Source organism: Aricia agestis, chromosome 2, assembly GCF_905147365.1.
Source record: "Aricia agestis chromosome 2, ilAriAges1.1, whole genome shotgun sequence".
Classification (NCBI taxonomy): Eukaryota; Metazoa; Arthropoda; class Insecta; order Lepidoptera; family Lycaenidae; genus Aricia; species Aricia agestis.
This window is the reverse complement of record NC_056407.1, coordinates 15,012,501-15,030,000: the sequence shown is the minus strand read 5'-3', so window position 1 is coordinate 15,030,000 and position 17,500 is coordinate 15,012,501. Positions and strand designations below refer to the sequence as shown.

The 17,500-nt window shown below is 51.0% G+C and overlaps 2 non-coding genes across 2 annotated transcripts; both read left to right on the top strand.

Moving 5' to 3' along the window:
* The first annotated feature begins 14,652 nt into the window (after positions 1–14,652).
* On the top strand, positions 14,653–16,555 carry LOC121740176. The gene has a single exon (XR_006037603.1). It is a non-coding gene; the product is annotated as a small subunit ribosomal RNA (ribosomal RNA).
* Positions 16,556–16,980: 425 nt separating this feature from the next.
* Positions 16,981–17,137, top strand: LOC121740103. Its single transcript, XR_006037554.1, has one exon. It is a non-coding gene; the product is annotated as a 5.8S ribosomal RNA (ribosomal RNA).
* The last annotated feature ends 363 nt before the right edge of the window (positions 17,138–17,500 follow it).

Sequence of the window (17,500 nt, the reverse complement as noted above, 5' to 3'; positions counted from 1 at the left end):
CAAATTAATAATATTATAAGGTCGCCCGTTTCGAAGCTAAACAAGTCGGACAGCTCCCGGGTATCCGAGGAGCTCTCAAGGATGCTGGAGATCGTCTCCCACCTTGCCATTATGGTAGGAGAGAAGACCAAGGTGGCAGAGCTGGGCGACGCAAAGGTCACCAGACTTCAGGAGGAATTGAAAAGAGAGAAGGAGGTGGTTGAAGCGGAAAAGCGCCGAGCAGAGGAGTCCGCCCGACAGTTGCCTCCTCCAATATCGTTTGCAGATAAAGTGAGAGGCGGCCCAAGCGGGCCTATGATTAAAGTGCTCCCAGCAGGGGACAGTGTAAAAACATCCGAGGAAACCAAGCAACTGCTGAAGACCTCCGTAGCCCCCGCCACACTGGACATAAGGATCGAGCGAGTGAAAAAGATAGCTGGTGCAGGTGTCCTCGTCCAAACGTCGTCGTCAACGGATATGGACAGGCTGAAGGCGGCAATGCCAGCTACACTTAAAGCTGAACCACTTAAGGGCCGCCAACCACTGGTTGCCCTTAGAAACTTGGATGGGGACAGCTACAAATTGGAAGAAATACTTAAAGCGATCAAGGACCAGAATTTGCGGGAAGATAAAGACTGGCCGCTTGAGCGGCTTCAGAGTAGTTGCCAAATAGCGTTCAAAAAGAACAGAAATGGTGGCAATAGGACGACATATGTCTTAAGATGTCTTCCGGACTTACGTAAGTGCTTGGTGCAAAAGAAAAAGTTGTACATAGGCTGGGAGGTGATAGTTGTTGAAGACTTTACAACAGAAATCTGCTGCCGACGGTGCCACATATACGGACATACTGAGAAGGGGTGTAAATCAGAAAATGTGATCTGTGGCCAGTGCGCGAAGACAGGGCACAAAAAGGAAGATTGCAAGGAAGAGGAGAGGAGATGTGCAACATGTTTCAGATTCGGGCACGTAAAATCATCACTTGAGCACAGAACGGCGAGTGCGGAGTGCCCTGCCCGAAAACATGCTGAGAAAAGGTTGCGGGATACCACTACCTATTAAATGGCGCACACAAAAAGATTTACCGTCGGCCAGATTAACTTGGCGGGGGCAATCACGGCCACCACAGAGCTACCCCTAATTGCAGAGGAGATGGGACTAGACGTCGTTCTGGTCCAGGAACATTACCCTGGCTCCATTTCTCACCGCGCGGCAAACAACATCTTGCAGAGCAGCGACGGTGCCAAGGCGGGTATCTACGTTCGTGAAAGGGACCTGACATGCGCCGTCTTACACCATCTGTCGAACTCACACTGTATGGTGTGCCATGTACTTAACGACGAAGGGGGCGTATATCTTGTCTCTGCGTACTTCCAGTACAGCGACGACATAGATATCCACCTCGAACATCTGGGCACTGTTCTTGCCTCTTTGAGAGGCAAGAAAGTCATCATAGGGGTTGACTCAAACGCGCACTCTCCGATGTGGTACTGCGAAGAGAGACAGTACAGAGGACGCGGACCAGACGTCACGCACCGTCGCGAGTCGATGGAGGCATTTATCCTGGCACATGGACTCCGCTTGGCCAATGCACCAGACCAGCCGGCCACGTTTGCATCGACGAACGCATCGTCCAACATCGACCTGACATTGACAAAAGGCACCCTGGTAACGGGGTGGAGAGTGCATGAAGACGCAATAGACAGTGACCATAGGCTGATTACATATGTGGTGGCCGAAAAGAACACTGCTTCTGGCGCTGGGCCAATCGAAGAGCCAATGAGGTTTCGGGATCGTGGTGTGGATTGGGGAATCTTCGAGGACGAGATACAGAAAAGGTCTACTAACATCCCGTGGACCGCACCTGCAGAGGTGTTATGTGCAAAGTTTACCAGGATGGTCACGAGCACAGCCAAGAGAGTTTTGGGACTTGTTAAGGGCGGGAGGACAGAGCGGGGGTATGAGTGGTGGACGCCGGACCTGGACCGGCTTCGCCGCGAGACCTACCGCGCGCGCAGAGCTTGGCAGTCGAGTCGGAAGGGTAGCAACCCGAGCGAGGAGGCTGACAAGCTGCGCTTTCATGAGCTTAGACGTACATATAGGGTAGCCATCAAGGAGGAGCAACTTAAGTTTTTCAAGTCCGTAGCAGAATCGGGAAACCAGGACCCTTGGGGCCAGGCGTACCGTGTCGCGAGCGGGAGGTTCCGGCCTCCTAGCAATGTAATTAATGGCACGAAACATGCCGAAGGTTATGCTGGGGGAGTTGACGAGGCCATGCACAGCCTCATGTATGCTCTTTGTCCGGACGACGATGTGTCCAAGGACACGGAGTACCACCGGCAAGTGCGGTTTGTGGCAGCGGCGATTCCCTCAGGAGAAGATGCTCCTCCTCCCACGGTGGAGGCAATTGCGAGTATAGTCAGGGATCTCCCCAACACAGCACCGGGGATCGATGGGATATCCGCTCGAATAATAAAACACGTTTGGGCAGCCGCGCCGAGAGAAACAACAGAAGTGTTTAGGCGATGTGTTCAGGAGGGCATTTTTCCGCGAGTATGGAAGGACGGTAGATTGATTGTCTTGCCGAAAGGTAACGGCAAGCCTCTTACCGATCCTAAAGCCTACCGGCCCGTCACCCTGTTGCCGATCTTTGGAAAGATCTTAGAACGCGTCATGTTAAAATGCGCCACGCAGATGACAAGGGGTCTATCGGACTGCCAGCATGGCTTCACTCGTGGACGGTCGACGGTATCCGCTCTAGGAGAAATCCTTGGAACGGCTAGCCGGAGCTCGTCGAAATATGTACAGGCGATTTTTCTGGACATCTCTGGGGCCTTTGATAATGCCTGGTGGCCGATGATCATGCTGAAAGCGAAAAGGGGGGGCTGTCCGCCAAACATCTACCGGATGCTGGCGGGCTACTTCACCGGACGCAGGGTAGGCATGTTCGTTGGTCGCAGGGTAGTGTGGAAGGTGGCCACGATGGGCTGTCCTCAGGGATCGGTGCTGGGTCCTTCGCTCTGGAACATCCTGATGGATGACTTGCTTCGATTGCCCTTACCCAGGGGGGTGACACTAGTGGCGTACGCCGACGACGTAACGATTCTGATCGAGGGGGACTCGCGAGCGGCCCTCGAGGCGAAAGCTTCGGAGGCATTGCGTCTCATTGCCGAGTGGGGTGTCCGTAATAGGCTGGAATTTTCTCCCACAAAATCGTCAACCATGACGATTAAGGGGAGGTTCCAGCGACCCCCGGTCGTCAAGCTAGGGTCGAACTCTATCGGAGAAGTTGTGTCGACCACGGTGTTGGGAGTGGTGATCGATTCGAGTCGCTCATTCGCGCAGCATTCGGTATCCATTGGAGACAGGGCGGCAAATTGCTTTGGCAAGATGTCGAGAGTTTCGGCTAGCTCATGGGGGGTTAGGTACAGGGCCCTTCGGGTCTTGTATCAGGGAACTTTCGTGGCTACCGTGACTTATGCTGCAGCATGTTGGTATGAGCGGGCGACATTGCACGTTGTGCGGAGCGCGCTCTTGCGCACCCAGAGACCCGCCTTGATCCTTCTGACCAAGGCGTATCGCTCGACGAGTACCGACGCCCTGGCAGTACTTGCCGGGGTGCTTCCGGCCGACCTCGAGGTAATCCGTGCTGGCAGACTAGGTGTGCTGCGCCAGTCCGCGACTTCCAAAGAAGAGCTTCGGGGTGCCAAACTCAGAGAGACTGAGTCCGCTTATGCCCTATGGCAGGAGCGTTGGGACACGTCGACAAAAGGGAGGGAGCTGTATCGATTCTTCCCGGATGTGGTGGCCCGATCCAAGGCAACTTGGGTCGAGCCTGACTATGAAACTTCGCAGTTGCTTACCGGTCATGGCTGTTTCAGAGGGAGGCTCCACAGAATGACTCTGGCCGCTGTGGGGTCATGCTACTGCGGCGAAGCCGAAGTAGAAGACGTACACCACGCACTCTGGGAGTGCCCTCTGTACGGGGAGGCGCGTAGGGAACTCTTGGACGGTATCGAAGTCTTTGGGGAGGGTCCGGCCTACTACTGCGACCTTGTTTCCTCGGCGGCGAACTTCGGAAGGCTACGGGACTACGCGCGACTATGGCACAGGATAAGAAGCAGGTTGGAACAGGAAGAAAGAGAAAGAGAAAATCGGAGGCAATAAGGAATATAACAGATAGTGGAAACAGTACGCGTTATCGGAAGACACCGAAGCCGTATCTGTGCTGTCCGCCCCAGAAAGGGGAGAAGGACTTAGGGACAAATGGAAATAGATTAAATAATTTGTAGGGAATCAAGAAGTGTGCACCTGAAGGGCAGGACCCAGGACAGTAGGGTGCACATTCCCATGATTTGGCCCGTATAACCACGAAAGGTTGAGAGGGCCATGGGTTGGTGGAGGGATTTGTCCCTATCTACTTCGGTGTTGGACGGCAACGAGTCAACATCGTTTGTAGTGCGCTCCGCAAATAAATTCGTTAAAAATTTATTTGTGCTTACAGGTGCGATATTTCGTGTTCCTTTGGGAGCTCTAAGTGTGGTGTGTCGCGTGTGTATCCCTGTCCGGTCGAGGACTACCTCCCGAGGGATATTTCGGGCATAGTGCGAATTGGACGCGGTGCTTAGTTGGTAAGTTGTGAACAATTTACAGTGAAATAGACACTCTTGCGACAAGACGCTCTTAGATTTAGTTAAATATAGTTATTTTTAATTATAGTTTAACTTTTAATTGACTCTTATTTATATTTTGCTTAATTATTTTGTGTTCCCTTTGTCTGTTACGAAACCACGTGCGAGCACGTGGTCGCAACGTGCTTTGTGACATTGACATTTGACGTGTGACGTCTGACGTCTGACGTCTGACAGTTGACAGCTGACAACTGACAAGTGACAAGTGACATTTAGGAGTTCGGACACTAGCATTTGGGCTACTTGTTCGTCGGACTCGAGCTCGGACATGTCCGAACCCGAGGATGGCGGGCGTCCGCCACCACGAAGGACGCCCCCGCAGCCCTTCAAGCCGAGGCAGTCGCTGGCTCGGACGCCGCCCCCTGCCGTCCCACCCCCACCAGTGACGTATTCGACATCGGAAGAAGAGTCTGCCGTGGAAGCTGTGGCCGCAAGTGCGGCACAGAAGTATTACTTGGAGATGCTGGAGGCAATCAGGACACCACCGAGGACGTCACAACAGCAGGCATCGAAGAGACTGCTGTCGCCTGAGGAGGCTGCGTCGGCAATAAAGAAGCGCCAAAAAAGGAAGATGGTGCGCCCCTGTCAGCCGCTATCCTTTGAGGAAGGCGCACAGGGAGAGGTCGGGCCGGAGACACCTCTTCCGGATTTTAGGACGCCTTGCTCCACGGACGCAGAGGAAGAGGACGCCCAAGAACTCGATAAGGCTGGAGCGAGGTCACTAGTTTCCCTGGCGAACAAGGCGGCCACACAAATTAATAATATTATAAGGTCGCCCGTTTCGAAGCTAAACAAGTCGGACAGCTCCCGGGTATCCGAGGAGCTCTCAAGGATGCTGGAGATCGTCTCCCACCTTGCCATTATGGTAGGAGAGAAGACAAAGGTGGCAGAGCTGGGCGTCGCAAAGGTCACCAGACTTCAGGAGGAATTGAAAAGAGAGAAGGAGGTGGTTGAAGCGGAAAAGCGCCGAGCAGAGGAGTCCGCCCGACAGTTGCCTCCTCCAATATCGTTTGCAGATAAAGTGAGAGGCGGCCCAAGCGGGCCTATGATTAAAGTGCTCCCAGCAGGGGACAGTGTAAAAACATCCGAGGAAACCAAGCAACTGCTGAAGACCTCCGTAGCCCCCGCCACACTGGACATAAGGATCGAGCGAGTGAAAAAGATAGCTGGTGCAGGTGTCCTCGTCCAAACGTCGTCGTCAACGGATATGGACAGGCTGAAGGCGGCAATGCCAGCTACACTTAAAGCTGAACCACTTAAGGGCCGCCAACCACTGGTTGCCCTTAGAAACTTGGATGGGGACAGCTACAAATTGGAAGAAATACTTAAAGCGATCAAGGACCAGAATTTGCGGGAAGATAAAGACTGGCCGCTTGAGCGGCTTCAGAGTAGTTGCCAAATAGCGTTCAAAAAGAACAGAAATGGTGGCAATAGGACGACATATGTCTTAAGATGTCTTCCGGACTTACGTAAGTGCTTGGTGCAAAAGAAAAAGTTGTACATAGGCTGGGAGGTGATAGTTGTTGAAGACTTTACAACAGAAATCTGCTGCCGACGGTGCCACATATACGGACATACTGAGAAGGGGTGTAAATCAGAAAATGTGATCTGTGGCCAGTGCGCGAAGACAGGGCACAAAAAGGAAGATTGCAAGGAAGAGGAGAGGAGATGTGCAACATGTTTCAGATTCGGGCACGTAAAATCATCACTTGAGCACAGAACGGCGAGTGCGGAGTGCCCTGCCCGAAAACATGCTGAGAAAAGGTTGCGGGATACCACTACCTATTAAATGGCGCACACAAAAAGATTTACCGTCGGCCAGATTAACTTGGCGGGGGCAATCACGGCCACCACAGAGCTACCCCTAATTGCAGAGGAGATGGGACTAGACGTCGTTCTGGTCCAGGAACATTACCCTGGCTCCACTTCTCACCGCGCGGCAAACAACATCTTGCAGAGCAGCGACGGTGCCAAGGCGGGTATCTACGTTCGTGAAAGGGACCTGACATGCGCCGTCTTACACCATCTGTCGAACTCACACTGTATGGTGTGCCATGTACTTAACGACGAAGAGGGCGTATATCTTGTCTCTGCGTACTTCCAGTACAGCGACGACATAGATATCCACCTCGAACATCTGGGCACTGTTCTTGCCTCTTTGAGAGGCAAGAAAGTCATCATAGGGGTTGACTCAAACGCGCACTCTCCGATGTGGTACTGCGAAGAGAGACAGTACAGAGGACGCGGACCAGACGTCACGCACCGTCGCGAGTCGATGGAGGCATTTATCCTGGCACATGGACTCCGCTTGGCCAATGCACCAGACCAGCCGGCCACGTTTGCATCGACGAACGCATCGTCCAACATCGACCTGACATTGACAAAAGGCACCCTGGTAACGGGGTGGAGAGTGCATGAAGACGCAATAGACAGTGACCATAGGCTGATTACATATGTGGTGGCCGAAAAGAACACTGCTTCTGGCGCTGGGCCAATCGAAGAGCCAATGAGGTTTCGGGATCGTGGTGTGGATTGGGGAATCTTCGAGGACGAGATACAGAAAAGGTCTACTAACATCCCGTGGACCGCACCTGCAGAGGTGTTATGTGCAAAGTTTACCAGGATGGTCACGAGCACAGCCAAGAGAGTTTTGGGACTTGTTAAGGGCGGGAGGACAGAGCGGGGGTATGAGTGGTGGACGCCGGACCTGGACCGGCTTCGCCGCGAGACCTACCGCGCGCGCAGAGCTTGGCAGTCGAGTCGGAAGGGTAGCAACCCGAGCGAGGAGGCTGACAAGCTGCGCTTTCATGAGCTTAGACGTACATATAGGGTAGCCATCAAGGAGGAGCAACTTAAGTTTTTCAAGTCCGTAGCAGAATCGGGAAACCAGGACCCTTGGGGCCAGGCGTACCGTGTCGCGAGCGGGAGGTTCCGGCCTCCTAGCAATGTAATTAATGGCACGAAACATGCCGAAGGTTATGCTGGGGGAGTTGACGAGGCCATGCACAGCCTCATGTATGCTCTTTGTCCGGACGACGATGTGTCCAAGGACACGGAGTACCACCGGCAAGTGCGGTTTGTGGCAGCGGCGATTCCCTCAGGAGAAGATGCTCCTCCTCCCACGGTGGAGGCAATTGCGAGTATAGTCAGGGATCTCCCCAACACAGCACCGGGGATCGATGGGATATCCGCTCGAATAATAAAACACGTTTGGGCAGCCGCGCCGAGAGAAACAACAGAAGTGTTTAGGCGATGTGTTCAGGAGGGCATTTTTCCGCGAGTATGGAAGGACGGTAGATTGATTGTCTTGCCGAAAGGTAACGGCAAGCCTCTTACCGATCCTAAAGCCTACCGGCCCGTCACCCTGTTGCCGATCTTTGGAAAGATTTTAGAACGCGTCATGTTAAAATGCGCCACGCAGATGACAAGGGGTCTATCGGACTGCCAGCATGGCTTCACTCGTGGACGGTCGACGGTATCCGCTCTAGGAGAAATCCTTGGAACGGCTAGCCGGAGCTCGTCGAAATATGTACAGGCGATTTTTCTGGACATCTCTGGGGCCTTTGATAATGCCTGGTGGCCGATGATCATGCTGAAAGCGAAAAGGGGGGGCTGTCCGCCAAACATCTACCGGATGCTGGCGGGCTACTTCACCGGACGCAGGGTAGGCATGTTCGTTGGTCGCAGGGTAGTGTGGAAGGTGGCCACGATGGGCTGTCCTCAGGGATCGGTGCTGGGTCCTTCGCTCTGGAACATCCTGATGGATGACTTGCTTCGATTGCCCTTACCCAGGGGGGTGACACTAGTGGCGTACGCCGACGACGTAACGATTCTGATCGAGGGGGACTCGCGAGCGGCCCTCGAGGCGAAAGCTTCGGAGGCATTGCGTCTCATTGCCGAGTGGGGTGTCCGTAATAGGCTGGAATTTTCTCCCACAAAATCGTCAACCATGACGATTAAGGGGAGGTTCCAGCGACCCCCGGTCGTCAAGCTAGGGTCGAACTCTATCGGAGAAGTTGTGTCGACCACGGTGTTGGGAGTGGTGATCGATTCGAGTCGCTCATTCGCGCAGCATTCGGTATCCATTGGAGACAGGGCGGCAAATTGTTTTGGCAAGATGTCGAGAGTTTCGGCTAGCTCATGGGGGGTTAGGTACAGGGCCCTTCGGGTCTTGTATCAGGGAACTTTCGTGGCTACCGTGACTTATGCTGCAGCATGTTGGTATGAGCGGGCGACACTGCACGTTGTGCGGAGCGCGCTCTTGCGCACCCAGAGACCCGCCTTGATCCTTCTGACCAAGGCGTATCGCTCGACGAGTACCGACGCCCTGGCAGTACTTGCCGGGGTGCTTCCGGCCGACCTCGAGGTAATCCGTGCTGGCAGACTAGGTGTGCTGCGCCAGTCCGCGACTTCCAAAGAAGAGCTTCGGGGTGCCAAACTCAGAGAGACTGAGTCCGCTTATGCCCTATGGCAGGAGCGTTGGGACACGTCGACAAAAGGGAGGGAGCTGTATCGATTCTTCCCGGATGTGGTGGCCCGATCCAAGGCAACTTGGGTCGAGCCTGACTATGAAACTTCGCAGTTGCTTACCGGTCATGGCTGTTTCAGAGGGAGGCTCCACAGAATGACTCTGGCCGCTGTGGGGTCATGCTACTGCGGCGAAGCCGAAGTAGAAGACGTACACCACGCACTCTGGGAGTGCCCTCTGTACGGGGAGGCGCGTAGGGAACTCTTGGACGGTATCGAAGTCTTTGGGGAGGGTCCGGCCTACTACTGCGACCTTGTTTCCTCGGCGGCGAACTTCGGAAGGCTACGGGATTACGCGCGACTATGGCACAGGATAAGAAGCAGGTTGGAACAGGAAGAAAGAGAAAGAGAAAATCGGAGGCAATAAGGAATATAACAGATAGTGGAAACAGTACGCGTTATCGGAAGACACCGAAGCCGTATCTGTGCTGTCCGCCCCAGAAAGGGGAGAAGGACTTAGGGACAAATGGAAATAGATTAAATAATTTGTAGGGAATCAAGAAGTGTGCACCTGAAGGGCAGGACCCAGGACAGTAGGGTGCACATTCCCATGATTTGGCCCGTATAACCACGAAAGGTTGAGAGGGCCATGGGTTGGTGGAGGGATTTGTCCCTATCTACTACTTGCCGGGGTGCTTCCGGCCGACCTCGAGGTAATCCGTGCTGGCAGACTAGGTGTGCTGCGCCAGTCCGCGACTTCCAAAGAAGAGCTTCGGGGTGCCAAACTCAGAGAGACTGAGTCCGCTTATGCCCTATGGCAGGAGCGTTGGGACACGTCGACAAAAGGGAGGGAGCTGTATCGATTCTTCCCGGATGTGGTGGCCCGATCCAAGGCAACTTGGGTCGAGCCTGACTATGAAACTTCGCAGTTGCTTACCGGTCATGGCTGTTTCAGAGGGAGGCTCCACAGAATGACTCTGGCCGCTGTGGGGTCATGCTACTGCGGCGAAGCCGAAGTAGAAGACGTACACCACGCACTCTGGGAGTGCCCTCTGTACGGGGAGGCGCGTAGGGAACTCTTGGACGGTATCGAAGTCTTTGGGGAGGGTCCGGCCTACTACTGCGACCTTGTTTCCTCGGCGGCGAACTTCGGAAGGCTACGGGACTACGCGCGACTATGGCACAGGATAAGAAGCAGGTTGGAACAGGAAGAAAGAGAAAGAGAAAATCGGAGGCAATAAGGAATATAACAGATAGTGGAAACAGTACGCGTTATCGGAAGACACCGAAGCCGTATCTGTGCTGTCCGCCCCAGAAAGGGGAGAAGGACTTAGGGACAAATGGAAATAGATTAAATAATTTGTAGGGAATCAAGAAGTGTGCACCTGAAGGGCAGGACCCAGGACAGTAGGGTGCACATTCCCATGATTTGGCCCGTATAACCACGAAAGGTTGAGAGGGCCATGGGTTGGTGGAGGGATTTGTCCCTATCTACTATCTAGCGAAACCACAGCCAAGGGAACGGGCTTGGGAGAATCAGCGGGGAAAGAAGACCCTGTTGAGCTTGACTCTAGTCTGGCATTGTAAGGAGACATGAGAGGTGTAGCATAAGTGGGAGATCGTCTCGCGCGGTCGCCGCTGAAAAACCACTACTTTCATTGTTTCATTACTTACTCGGTTGGGCGGAAGCGGTGCGCGGTCGATCCAATCGACGTGCGTACGGTGTTTCGTTCCAAGCGTGCAGAGTGGCGACGTGGCGGCAACGCTCGTCGCCGTACAACTCCCGCGTGATCCGGTTCGAGGACACTGCCAGGCGGGGAGTTTGACTGGGGCGGTACATCTGTCAAAGAATAACGCAGGTGTCCTAAGGCCAGCTCAGCGAGGACAGAAACCTCGCGTAGAGCAAAAGGGCAAAAGCTGGCTTGATCCAGATGTTCAGTACGCATAGGGACTGCGAAAGCACGGCCTATCGATCCTTTAGTATAAAGAGTTTTTAGCAAGAGGTGCCAGAAAAGTTACCACAGGGATAACTGGCTTGTGGCGGCCAAGCGCTCATAGCGACGTTGCTTTTTGATCCTTCGATGTCGGCTCTTCCTATCATTGCGAAGCAAAATTCGCCAAGCGTTGGATTGTTCACCCATCAAAAGGGAACGTGAGCTGGGTTTAGACCGTCGTGAGACAGGTTAGTTTTACCCTACTGATGGCTTGTCGTTGCGATAGTAATACTGCTCAGTACGAGAGGAACCGCAGTTTCGGACATTTGGTTCATGCACTCGGCCGAGCGGCCGGTGGTGCGAAGCTACCATCCGCGGGATTATGCCTGAACGCCTCTAAGGCCGAAGCCAGCCTAGCCGAATCCGGCAAGGATATACTCACTGTGGAGCCCCGAGAGTCGGGAGGCTCTAAACAATGTGACTTTACTAGTCGCGCTTTACTCGTAAGGTGCGACGTCGAAGCCCATTTGGAGCGCGACGATCGGTGCTTACATGCTTAACGCGTGCATCACGGCGTCGAAGTTTCCGAATTAGCTCAGTTCGATGTCGGGGCTCGGAATAGTCTGTAGACGACTTACGTTCCAGGCGGGGTGTTGTGCTCGGTAGAGCAGCGTCGTGCTGCGATCTGTTGAGACTCAGCCCTACGCCAGGTGATTCGTCCGAGGACGTCTCTTCTCCATGAACGATGTGCGCGCGCTAGTGTGTTCTCTGACAGCACGGCGCGCACGCGAAATGGTGTAGGTCGACGACCACGCCAAACGGGGTTGCACGCGTCGAACGGTACACGTAGGTGCACCTCTCGTGTGCGTGTTCTCCGCACTCGCTAACAATGCGAGTACAGAGATAAAGCAGCTTGTTTGGTTGAATTGTCAATTTTGAAATATAATTATAATCTTCTATTTTAAATAGAAGACGTGGACTAAGGTAGAGTTGGAGGATAGTAGGGGTTTTTAATGCGCGAACTGACCAAAGAAAAGTCCGCTTACGACGCGGGCGGCGCGACGCGACCAGAGGTGGATTCAATGCGTGTACCAAAGCACGCGAGGGCCACGACAAAATAGGTGTAATGCTTCAATGATTTAATACGGTCAGTAGGGGATCTTAATGCGCGAACTGAACAAAGAAACTTACGCTTGCGACGATCGACGACGCGGCCCGGGCGGCGCGACTCGACCAGAGGTGAATTCAATGCGTGTACAGTAAACAGAATTACTCGTCTCAATTAATCTAGGCGTTCAGTTTAACGTACACCATTATTTTACTGGCTGTCCCTAACTAAGTATGGCACCACGGCAACGTCCATCGCTATCCCGTAGCACAAACAATAGTCCCCGTCAGTCTCCAGTTTACTATTATTTTTTTATTCAACAAATGCACTTACTTATCAACTTTGTTTATCTCACTTCAATAATATATAATAATATTATTATCATTACGAATGAATATACGTATATATAAATCATTTAAAACTATTGTACTTTACTTTGTAAAATAGATAGATATATTATTATAGTGTTGTAATATAAGATTTTAATGCGCGAACGAAACGAGAATTCAATGCGAGCACCGTACACGCCAAGTCCGTAGACAAAACAGAATAATAAATTGACACTATATCCAGTTATAGCTAATATTATAAATGCGAAAAATGTGCACCTGTGTGTCGGTCCGTCTGATTAATAATAAAAACGAAATGAAAGCGTAAAAGCGGCCAAGGACAATAATTCGACAATAAAGTATATTTCATACTTAGGAGTCCTACAATTACAGTGTTGAAATCATCTCATCGCCGAAATATACTTTAATAAATCTGATATGCATAATTTATTAAGTATCTTAGCTTATGTTTAAAGCAAAAGCGCGAAGGTAAGGTGAAAGGTTTTCATAAGAAGGACCAGTGTTTATTAGTACTTACTCGTGTGTGTTCAATAATGGCACTTAATTCCGCTGCTGGTAACCTAACCTAACCAAACCTAACCTAATGTTGTTTCTAAATATCATCAGTACTTTCATTTGACACTAATATTTGTTCATCATCGGTCGCGGTGGCCGCCGACAGCCCAAATGTGCCCATATACTCCTTTACTTGTTACATTTATTGTTATCCTAAAAAATATCACACCATATTACGTGTACCGGGTGAAACAGTGTGTGTATAGTATTATACAAAACGATTGCGGCGAATAGCTATCATATCTATATACATTGATAATAAGCGAGCGAAAAAGTTGCAAGTCTGTTGTCAAATTGAAAATATTATGTAGTTTCATTTTTAAAAATCCTATCCTAGTATATTACCTAGAATTTGATGCAAATTATAATGATAATAATATTATAAAAATAAATATAATAATAATAATAATAATAATAATAATAATTATGATTTATGTACAATACAATAATAATAAACATTGAACACGACCCGCCACCGTAGTTTTCTTTTTTAATTTTTTTTTTTATATTTTTTATTATTTTGTATATAACCACCGTCGACATTTGTTATTATCAGGTAGGTACTATTTATTCTAGTTTCACATGTACAATACAATAATAATAAACACTGAACACGTCCCGCCACTGTAATTCATAATTCAAATTGTATAATATCAAAGTGAGATGTTCAATGCGCGAACCGACCGATTGGTCTTGAGAGTGTTTTTGTTTTTCAAACTTTCCTTCCGGACGGGGGGGGGGGGGGGATGGTGGTGGTGGTGGTGGTGGTGGTGGTGGTACCAGGTTTAGGTTAATCGAAGTCTATACTACTCGATGTGACAACATATATTTTTAATCGCATAACACCAGCGCATTATCTGCACGGCGCATTCGCATATACATGTGGAGTGAGTGCGAGTGAGCAGTGATGGTGGTGTTGGTTATGCGATGTGTGAAAATACAAAAATTTGTGCCATATCCATTTGAGCTCATCATAATGATAATAAACAAACAATATACGACGTGTCGACCGACGGACCAGCGAAACGTGAGGTTCTCGCGATAATCATTAGTTTGATTTTGTGTCGAGCCGAACGGTAGCTGCAGTTCGTTAAAGTTACCACCGTAACAATCGCGGCGGGGCATTATGTACGAGCGCGGAGCACCTGTTTAGAGTGCGCCGTTGTCTGGTATTGTGCCCGTCGCGTCGAAGGTGGAACTGATAGCGGTCGCGAAGTTACAATATTTCTTCATATAGTATTACATCAACTTTGACGTAATGTATGTGGTCTGATCTCTCCAGCACCGGGCGACAATCTATATGGTTGACGAGTTCATGTTAAACTCTCTGTTACACTATCATAGATGATAGATCTCGTAATATGGAACGTTCGAATGTGCGGTAGCTTAGTTGCTCCGCGTTTTCTTTTTTTTGTGTTTGTCGCACAAAAGGGAAAATTCAAATAATGACTGGTCACCGCGCGTGCACGGTCCGCCGTGTGTGCGCGCGTGCACTGTTTGGCCGTCGACACGCGTGTCGACGGCGAGTACCTCGAGCGCTCGAAGAGATTCGTGCGGCTCTAGTGGTTAGCTCCCTGGTTGATCCTGCCAGTAGTTATATGCTTGTCTCAAAGATTAAGCCATGCATGTCTCAGTGCAAGCCGTATTAAGGCGATACCGCGAATGGCTCAATATATCAGTTTTGGTTCCTTAGATCTTACTCAGTTACTTGGATAACTGTGGTAATTCTAGAGCTAATACATGCAATCAGAACTCTGACCAGCAATGGGATGAGTGCTTTTATTAGATCAAAACCAATCGACGGAGGGCCTCGCGTCCTAAGTCGTTTATTTTGATGAATCTGGATAACTTTTGCCGATCGCATGGTCCAGTACCGGCGACGCATCTTTCAAATGTCTGCCTTATCAACTTTCGATGGTAGTTTCTGCGACTACCATGGTTGTCACGGGTAACGGGGAATCAGGGTTCGATTCCGGAGAGGGAGCCTGAGAAACGGCTACCACATCCAAGGAAGGCAGCAGGCGCGCAAATTACCCACTCCCGGCACGGGGAGGTAGTGACGAAAAATAACGATACGGGACTCTTACGAGGCCTCGTAATCGGAATGAGTACACTTTAAATATTTTAACGAGGAACAATTGGAGGGCAAGTCTGGTGCCAGCAGCCGCGGTAATTCCAGCTCCAATAGCGTATACTAAAATTGTTGCGGTTAAAAAGCTCGTAGTTGCATTTGTGCGCCGCGCTGTCGGTGCACCGCATCCGCGGTGATACTGACACGTTTGCGGAGCATATCGTCGGTGAGCCGACGGTAAAACGTCGGTTCAATATCAAAATCCTATCGCGGTGCTCTTCAGTGAGTGTCGAGGTGGGCCGACAATTTTACTTTGAACAAATTAGAGTGCTCAAAGCGGGCTCAAAATGCCGCTTGAATATTTCGTGCATGGAATAATAGAATATGATCTCGGTTCTATTTTGTTGGTTTTCAGAACTCCGAGGTAATGATTAATAGGGATAACTGGGGGCATTCGTATTGCGACGTTAGAGGTGAAATTCTTGGATCGTCGCAAGACGAACATCAGCGAAAGCATTTGCCAAAGGTGTTTTCATCAATCAAGAACGAAAGTTAGAGGTTCGAAGGCGATTAGATACCGCCCTAGTTCTAACCGTAAATATGTCATCTAGCGATCCGCCGACGTTAATACAATGGCTCGGCGGGCAGCTTCCGGGAAACCAAAGATTTTGGACTCCGGGGGGAGTATGGTTGCAAAGCTGAAACTTAAAGGAATTGACGGAAGGGCACCACCAGGAGTGGAGCCTGCGGCTTAATTTGACTCAACACGGGAAATCTCACCAGGCCCGGACACCGGAAGGATTGACAGATTAACAGCTCTTTCTTGATTCGGTGGGTGGTGGTGCATGGCCGTTCTTAGTTGGTGGAGCGATTTGTCTGGTTAATTCCGGTAACGAACGAGACTCTAGCCTGCTAAATAGGCGTCGCCATTTAGGTGTGCGCGACTTCGGTCGCGCAACTCACTGGCGACGTATTAAAATTCTTCTTAGAGGGACCGGCGGCTTCGAGCCGCACGAGATTGAGCAATAACAGGTCTGTGATGCCCTTAGATGTCCTGGGCCGCACGCGCGCTACACTGAAGGAATCAGCATGTTCTCCCTGGCCTAGAGGCCCGGGCAACCCGTTGAAACTCCTTCGTGCTGGGGATTGGGGTTTGCAATTATCCCCCATAAACGAGGAATTCCTAGTAAACGCGAGTCATAAGCTCGCATTGATTACGTCCCTGCCCTTTGTACACACCGCCCGTCGCTACTACCGATTGAATGATTTAGTGAGGTCTTCGGACCGACACGCGGTGGCTTCACGGCCGTCGGCGTTGCTGGGAAGTTGACCAAACTTGATCATTTAGAGGAAGTAAAAGTCGTAACAAGGTTTCCGTAGGGGAACCTGCGGAAGGATCATTATCGTATGATGTTGTTGTGTTATTCAATTAACGCGACGATAATATTATACCATAAACAATCGAATCGAACTGAACAACATTTTTTTCTCGCTACGACGGAGTCGAACTTGAACGCTCGAGTTGACCCCTACGCGCTAGTGCGCTAGTACCTGTACACACACTGTCACGTTCGCGTCACGTTGACTGGCAAGAATCCGCGCCACGAGTGTCCAATGAACAGACGGTGGATCGCGTGCAGCGAAAGTCAGTGTGCTAGTGCGGGGGGTGTAAGCTCGTCGCGCGTCCGTCGGTTGGCGTAAATACAACATTATAACAGAGAGCGGTAAACGAATGTCCACGTTTGACCTTAACACGTCCGTGGTCTGTTTGTTTCACATTCAATTTATTTTTCACACCCAGTGACATGTTTTTTATAATATAAACCATTACCCTGGACGGTGGATCACTTGGCTCGCGGGTCGATGAAGAACGCAGTTAACTGCGCGTCATAGTGTGAACTGCAGGACACATTTGAACATCGACATTTCGAACGCACATTGCGGTCCGTGGAGAAACATCCAGGACCACTCCTGTCTGAGGGCCGGCTGTATAAAATCATATGCCACACTGTTCGTCTCACGACGAACAATTGACGGTTCCGGGCGGCGTCGCGCGTGTGTGGGTTCGCCCATGCCGCGCCTCACGTGCGGTCCGTTTAAATATGAGACATAAATGTAATATAACGTTACGTGTTGTGTGGTGTGTACGGTAGCGCGCTCGCGTCGGCGACGTGCGCCGCTCCCCACCGACGCTCCGTGAAGGTAAAAAATTTGCGAGAGTGATTATCGGTGTGCGGGGCGTGCACGCACGTCGAACTGTGTCGTCGGCGCGCGTGATGCGCTGCGTACGTTCGAACGAAAACACCGCCGTCGAAAACACTGTTATATTATTTGAATTAATGAACAGT